The sequence below is a fragment of the Pantherophis guttatus genome, chromosome 6 (genome assembly GCF_059756535.1).
Source record: "Pantherophis guttatus breed Tessera chromosome 6, ASM5975653v1, whole genome shotgun sequence".
Taxonomy (NCBI): Eukaryota; Metazoa; Chordata; class Lepidosauria; order Squamata; family Colubridae; genus Pantherophis; species Pantherophis guttatus.
This window is the reverse complement of record NC_142068.1, coordinates 80,397,478-80,404,918: the sequence shown is the minus strand read 5'-3', so window position 1 is coordinate 80,404,918 and position 7,441 is coordinate 80,397,478. Positions and strand designations below refer to the sequence as shown.

At 41.6% G+C, this 7,441-nt stretch overlaps 1 long non-coding RNA gene across 3 annotated transcripts; it reads right to left on the bottom strand.

Annotated features, from left to right (window-relative positions):
• Positions 1-2,954: 2,954 nt before the first annotated feature.
• Positions 2,955-7,236, bottom strand: LOC148113175 (uncharacterized). 3 transcript variants are annotated; one of them, XR_015728473.1, is made up of 5 exons: positions 7,124-7,236; positions 5,358-5,561; positions 5,124-5,256; positions 4,365-4,505; positions 2,955-3,292 (listed from the first exon to the last, which is right to left on the bottom strand). It is a non-coding gene; the product is annotated as an uncharacterized LOC148113175 (long non-coding RNA). The 3 variants fall into 3 exon arrangements; XR_015728472.1 differs by having other exon boundaries at positions 4,365-4,524; positions 5,444-5,561; XR_015728471.1 differs by having other exon boundaries at positions 5,444-5,561.
• Positions 7,237-7,441: the final 205 nt, after the last annotated feature.

Genomic DNA, 7,441 nt, shown 5'->3' with positions numbered 1-7,441 from the left:
AGCAGTTTGTTCTAACTGACATAAAAAAGAACCCAAGAGAGAGAATATTTAGATAGGAAATAATGGTGGGCTTTGATAAACCTCTCGAAGGACAAATATTTTTAGCTTCTTTATTGGTTGGATTGGCTCCAGGGTTATCAGAGTCAAAATGGTGGTCATAGCCATGCGTTTGGAGCCCTACTAAAACACTTTTTTTTAATAGACTTCATGGGGAAGAATATTTTTTGTTTTAAGAAAAGATAAAAGAGTTTTGAAAAGGGAGCAGTGGTTTATGAGGAAAACAAAGACTTCTCGATGTCCTGTATTCTACCGGTAGGTTGGGTGAAAAGTTCTTGTGATAGGAATTTTTTTTTGTATCAACTGGGCTGACATTCGGTTGCTTTCATTGTTTAAATAAAAAATATGTAAGTTAGTGGGAAACCAATTTAGCAAAGTGGTAAGGCACCAGGCTAGAAATAGACTGATTCTGGTTCCACTGTAGGTATTGCCAGCTGGATGACTTTGAGCCCCCGTTGCACTCGGCTCTAGAAAGGACAAACCAGTTGCCAAGAAAATTGTAGGGACTAAATATTACCTCAAAGGTACACACTTGTACACAAAAATCTCGGATTGGAGAATTTCTATTTTAATTCAAGGAAAGTAATGCTATAGCATTTTATTTCTTTATTCTGAAATGTTAGCACTGACCATAACAGTCTCAGGAAGAATGATTTTTAAGGGCGGAGGTGTGTTGACTTCTGGTCTTGCTAGATTCCTTCCTTCCCCATTTTATTTTTTTATTTTATTTTTATTTTTATTTGATTTATATGCCGCCCTTCTCCGAAGACTCAGGGCGGCTTACAATGTGCTCAGCAATAGCCTTCATCCTTTTGTATATTTATACAAAGTCAGCTTATTGCCCCCACAAACTGGGTCCTCATTTCACCTACCTTAGAAAGGATGGAAGGCTGAGTCAACCTTGAGCCTTGGCGAGATTCGAACCCTGCAGTAATTGCAGGCAGCTGGTCTTAATAACCAGCTTAATAACAGGGTGCCTTAAACCCCTGTACTACCAAGGCTCTTATAAATTTAATTTTATAAATTAAATTCCGTCTTTATGGTTTTATAAATTAAAACAATATGGAGATCTTTTGAGATCTTCACATTGTTTCATTTATAAAACTCTTGTCTTATTGCTTGAAGCATAATTAGTTTTTGAGATGGCAATGTTGACTTAATACAAAGATTACCAAGTGAAAATCTTGAATTAAGTGGACTTCCTTAAGAAATTCTAATATTAAGGAGGCGGTTAGATTACACACCATCTTATTATGTCTTTTGATGACCTAGTGAATGGTTACTTAAAGTGAGAATAGAGCAGAGTATTGTATGATTATTTCTATTTCATATTAAACCATTCAGATTACTGCATAAATTATGTTTTTCCCAAGGCAGAGCAAAGGTAGCTCTTCTGTACAACGTTCCTTGCGTTATGGGTATATTTATCCATTGGAGGATCAAACGATAAAAATGACTGTGGTCTTCATCTCCCTTAGCTGCAGGACAGATACGCCCTGGTAACCATGTTTATATGACACATCTTCATCAATCTTTGAAACTTTGTCTTATCTCCAACTCATCTGAGGCTTAATTAACTTTCAGTAGTTGTTCAAGTTGTAAGGGTACTGCTTTCCTTCTTCTGATGTAGTGCAGTTAGCATGCTTTCATAGATTCTATGATTGATGACATGGTTGGATATTGGAATATGCACAGCTTGTATGGCTGTTTCATACTGTCACAGGCTCTTTGGCTTGCATAACACCAAGCCGAAACTTTCCAAACCACTTAAATAAAACATTTATAAACATGTTGTTTTGTTGTTTGAGGTGCAATGCAGATTTTTGCTTTTCTGCCGACAATGGTTCCCATGGCCACAATTTTTTTACTCTTTACAATAATGCTCCTGTTTTGGAGAACTTGTGCATCAGTACCAGTACCATACTGCCACCTTGGCTAATCACTATGCTTGGAACCAGTACTATGATATTGCATCGCTGTGGCAACTTATGATTTATTTGCATTGCTCCTGATAGAGGGATATCATTTTGCTTGAGGTACTTTAGCTTTGGCCTAGTTACAGTAGCCAATCACAACCCGTATATCTATACTACTTCCAGGTACTTCCACAGACCTGGACTTACTAGCACCACCATTCCCTTGCACCACTACCTGTGGGTGGGATTAATTTGCTTCCTTGGTATTGAGATTTTGGACTCTTTCCTTCTCCCTAGTAGCCTGCAGACAATCAGCCACCTAGGAAAGCAGCTTACAAAGTGTTGATGGGGAGTGATTGAAAAACAAGAGAGACAACGGCATTGCTGGGAATCTGGGGTGAGGGAAAGAGATGCAATTCAACTACTGCAATATTGGTATTTTCAAAATAAACCTAAGAGAAATTCTCCTGGGATGGATACTAGTCAAGATCAAGGTGCTCTTGGGGTAGAAACACATTCTAGGTCATAATTTGAAACGTTGAAATGCTCTCTGATTGGATTTCTTACCAGCTGTAATGGTTACCTGTGAAAATATTTGATTTCATGACAAAAAGTATCAGAAAAATGCCAGCATTTTCTTATGTTCAATAGAAAGTGCCTGAATTTGTTTTGAAGGAAAGCATTCCTTTTGTTTGATTCATAGGTGTGAGAAGTCAAAGTGGCTCAACGTCCTACAATCAATGCAACTTAAGTCTCCGGAATATCGTTAATATGTGTGGATGAATTTGCCACCAATAGGGGTTGTAGTGTAGCAAAGAATTTGAATGTGAGAGGAGAGGAGGGTGAATTATTTGTGAATGTCAAAAGCAGCTGTATTTATGGCCAAGCTGCCCCTTCTCCAGCCAACACCCAGAGAGAATGAAGATAGGGGGACTTCCGCTGTGTGGAAAAAGCCTGGAAAGAGCCAGAATAGCATAGTGGTTAAGATACTGGACTAGGTCTTTATTTCGGAGTTGCTGCTGTGGGGAGAAAATTGAGGGGAGAGTGCTGTATCTTCCACTCATCCTGAAAAGTGAGTTTATAAATCAAATGAGTAAAATAAAATAAACAAGACATACGTTTGACACCCCCCTTCACAAATGGTTTACTTAAATACATACAAAAACCCTAAAACAAATGGGAAATGAGGCAAGGTGGAGGACTGAAGAATGTGGAGGGTTAGGGCAAACCGTTTCTATGGGCCTCTGACTCTGCCCTCCATTCTTCCAGGGCGCAGAGTCTTCTGTTCTGTGCCTCAAGACGACGGTTCATGGTTTTCACTGTCAAAAGAGAGGTCAAAGAGAGGTAAAGTAAGAAGCTATATCACCAAAGCTGATGGCAGTGATTGCATTTAGAATTGGGGGGGAAAAGCCTATTTTAAATGTATCACATCCCATGAGCTTACAGTAAATGCAGTTCTTGTTCTTGGCTACCAAAGGGAGCCAACAGGAAAGAGATAACCATATTTTTCGGATTATAAAACCCACTGGAGTATAAGACTCACCAAGATTTTGAAGAGGTAAACAAGAAAAAAAAAGTTTTTGCCCTCCCTGGCCCCCAGGAATACTCTGCAGGCCTCCCAAACACTCTGCGCATCCTGTTTTTGCAGAAAATGGGCCTGTTTTTTGCAAAAGCGGGATGCACAGGGCGGGGTTTTGGGAGGCCAAAAATGGCTGTATTCGGTGTAGAAGATGCACCAACATTTCCACCCTCTTTTAGCGGGGAAAAAAGGTGTCTTATACTCCGAAAAGTACGGTATATTAAAACCATATTTCCAAGGAAAGCCAGGAAAGGTTAAAGCAGTGTTTCTCTACCTCGGCAACTTTAAAGATGTATGGACTTCAACTCCGAGAATTCCTCAGCCAGCATGCTGAGAAACATTTGACATCTCAGTTAAGCATCTTCCTCAAGTTAAAGCTGTTCAATGCTTTCTCTCTCAAGAGCGCTCTGGTGAGCAAGATTTCTTCTTAGAACTATCATTGCTTTGGTGAGCACTCTGGACAATAGCACCAGTCTAAAGGGGAATGGTTTCGACAGAGATTGTTCCATTCCACTACGCAGGTCTAATGGGTGTTTGTAAGTAAGACTTGGAACAAATCTAAAGAAGCTATAAAGTTGTTAAGTAAAATAACTTCTCTCTTGGATTTCAAGATCATCATTTTTATCTGAGCTTCCATATTGATTTTGATTGGTCAATTCATTTGACTTGAAGCACTTTTCCCACTGCTTGGGCAAACCTGGGAATATTGCTCCTAGCTATTTTTGTGGAGTGTGGCTGAAGAGGTAAACTCTGTGCTTCCATGTCAAGTGAGTACATTAATTAAGACAAAGTTGAAAGTGCTTCAGGCTTACAGTTCTGGAGCACTGCTACCCTGAGATCCTCCAAGGAAAGGCGAAAGGCCTCCATACTGGTACTTCCTTCCTTTGGCTGTGATGTTGGTGCCAGTACTGTTGAAGCATCTCTGGTCTCCGTTCCTTTCCTTTGTAGTTTCCCTGTGGCACAGTGTGAAAGCTATTTGAGATACAATATAAATACTTTGGATGACTACATGAAATTATTCCCACTAGATAATGGACGTTTATTGTACAACATTCACTTTAAACTGGATCAAGAGGGAGCTTTGCATTAGGTAGAGGCAAAATGGGCAAAGCATAAATCTCTTAAGGCATTTGGCACATGGCCTGTCTGATAGCCACCAGTGGCAGAGGTTTTGACATGCTGATGTCAACTTGCAAAGCATCCCTGGCCTGCTCTCAAGTTGCCATAGGCCAGTGGGGATGGGAAACCGGTGAAATGGCACAGCAGCCAAAGACAGATGCACATTCCACGCTTCTCTCTCTCAAGGCTGTATCCCAGGTTTACCTACAGCAGCCAAGGGGAGTGACTTCTACAACCCGTGAAATTGCTCCGTTGGCGAATGTGATTGATGACACACTCTGGGGGGATGGGGGAAACAGGGTCATAATTGGAGCGTAAATTACGTAGGGTCAGAGCTGGCTTCACTTGGGAACATGCTAACATGAAGCTCCTAATAAATGGATTTCTTTTGAAGCTTGGCTCCAGACTCATGATTTAATTGGCATCCGTCGGAACCGTGACAGCTGACTTACCATGTCGTCTGGGACTATCCAGTTCCTCTAGTGCCATAGCAGAAGTGGATGGCCTGGGGTCTTCCAAAGAGGTGGTTGGATGAGAAGACACAGAATTAGGAAGAGGGGAACAACCTTCCCTCATTGTGCAGCCCTGAATAGATACACAAATATCAGCAAGAAACATGCATACATCATTTGCCCACAAAGGCCACTGCTTCATTAAATTGGAAGCATAGTGCATGCAGCACCTACTTCTGAATTGTGGGAGACTTCGGAGTGTTTTGGGGTAAAAATGGCAGAATCAACAGAACTCAACAGGAAGTCACAGCTTCACTTACAAGCAGGTTCTTCTTCCTTTGCTGGCTTTCGCCCGGATCTTTGTGGCTACTTCAAGCGAGGACAATGACAACAAAAGAACCTTCACTGTCACCAGCTTCCTATCCTGACATTGACACCCTGTGAATTACCAAGAGAGAGAGATATTGGAGGCTATCTCAGTAATGAGCATGCAGGAAGAGAAAGTGAGAATGAACGCAAGAACCATGGAAAGTTGTCATTTTGCAAGATGAAAATGCCCAGTTGTTGCAGCAGCCTGCTTGCTTCAGTATGTCATGCACTATATGACTGGTGATTTGAAGAAGTGACAGAACACTAGAAAGGAGAAAGAAGAGTCGATAGCTTGACCTGGATCTCTGCCATACCAGTCACTAATCCCTTACGACATATAAAATGCATACGGAAAAAAATGTCTCGCTAATGATTGGATGCAATCTGCCCTATCATATTTTACACTTCTTGCAAATTCTTGCAAGAAATTGCAGTACAATTTCATTTATTTCTTTTGCAATGGGCAAATAAGTACCCCTGGGACACTCAGGTGGGAATCCCTGAAGCATTTAAATATTATGGTGATAAATACCAGAGAGTCTTGGTGGGGAAGGTTCCTTAATTTTCCTATTGGAAGAATAGGAAGAATTGGAAGAAGTTGTAGGAGCATGCTTTGAGGTCTACAATAACTAAGGTTAATCTAAGAACCGAATTAAATTCAAACTGAAACTATTACAACTTAATATATGGATTTGTATCAATGTAAAATTTAGCGCTCTCTCTCTCTCCTCCCCCCTCTTTTGAGATCCTTATTTTAGATATTTTAGGTCCTTAGGCTTTATTTCTCTCCATATTTTAGATCCTTAGGCTTCATTTACTCCAGCAGAGAAATCTCATTTGCTGATTTATAATATGTCGATCATAGTTCTTGATATTCGTGTTTAGCTTAGACTGTAGCAATGTTTAATCTTCTGAACAATATATTCAACAGCTATAACCTTTAGCCATTTTAATTCCTTGTTTATGTAGTTGTATTTTATCTCCATTTTTTTTTCTTTCTTTCTTTTAATCACTCTTTAAGTATCTTCTTTAAAATGTCTAACAAGACAGAGAGAGGCAGTTGCTTTCCGGAAGCAATATCTCCATTCACAAAATTGGGGATGGGGATAATGATAATCACATATTGGCTGACTAGGGTGGCTAAGCCATTGTCCTTTAATGCAAAACCCCAGGGTACCAATGGGACTAGTGGCAGGTACAATCAAAGCTTGATACCTGTAGCCCCATCCCCATATAAGAGGCTGAGTAGACCAAGGGTCATTCCCAGCAGATAAGTAAGAAAATGTCACTTTTCAGGGATTTCTCAGTGCTCCTGCGGCACATAAGTTTCCACAACGCAACTTGCGATCTCTTGGCTGGGCTACATCAATAAGGGATACTAGCAGGCTAAGACGCTGAGCTTGTCGACCAGAAAGGTCGGCAGTTCGGCGGTTCGAATCCCTAGTACAGCGTGAGCAGGGGGTTGGACTAGATGACCTCCAAGGTCCCTTCCAATTCTTGTTACTGTTAAGAGCGGCGGCCACAACGCCATTAAAGCCTTTAGTTTTTACGGAGAGGGAGACAAAGAAGACCCTGGTGGGTCAAAAGGAGATCCCGATCGGGAGAACACGATCCTCGGGCGGTGGGCTTACCTGTCCCTGCGCCCCGCGGCTCCCAGGGATTCCGCTCATCCGCGTCCCATCCACAACGCCTGCGAGCCTCCAAGACAGCCAATAGGAGCCTCAGCTCATCCTCGGACTACAACTCCCACCTCCTTTCCGCCGCTGATTTCCGGCGCGATCTAAAAGACCTCGCTAGGTGTCCTCAGCACTGCCGGGGATGGCTGAGCTTCCTTTCCTTAAAACCGACCTTGTTCAGTAGTGTTGATATAGATAGAGGCGACGGGGCATACGCGGCCGGTCGGACGAAAGCCTCAGCTTTGCCGAAAATAACCCTTATGGGTTTTTTTT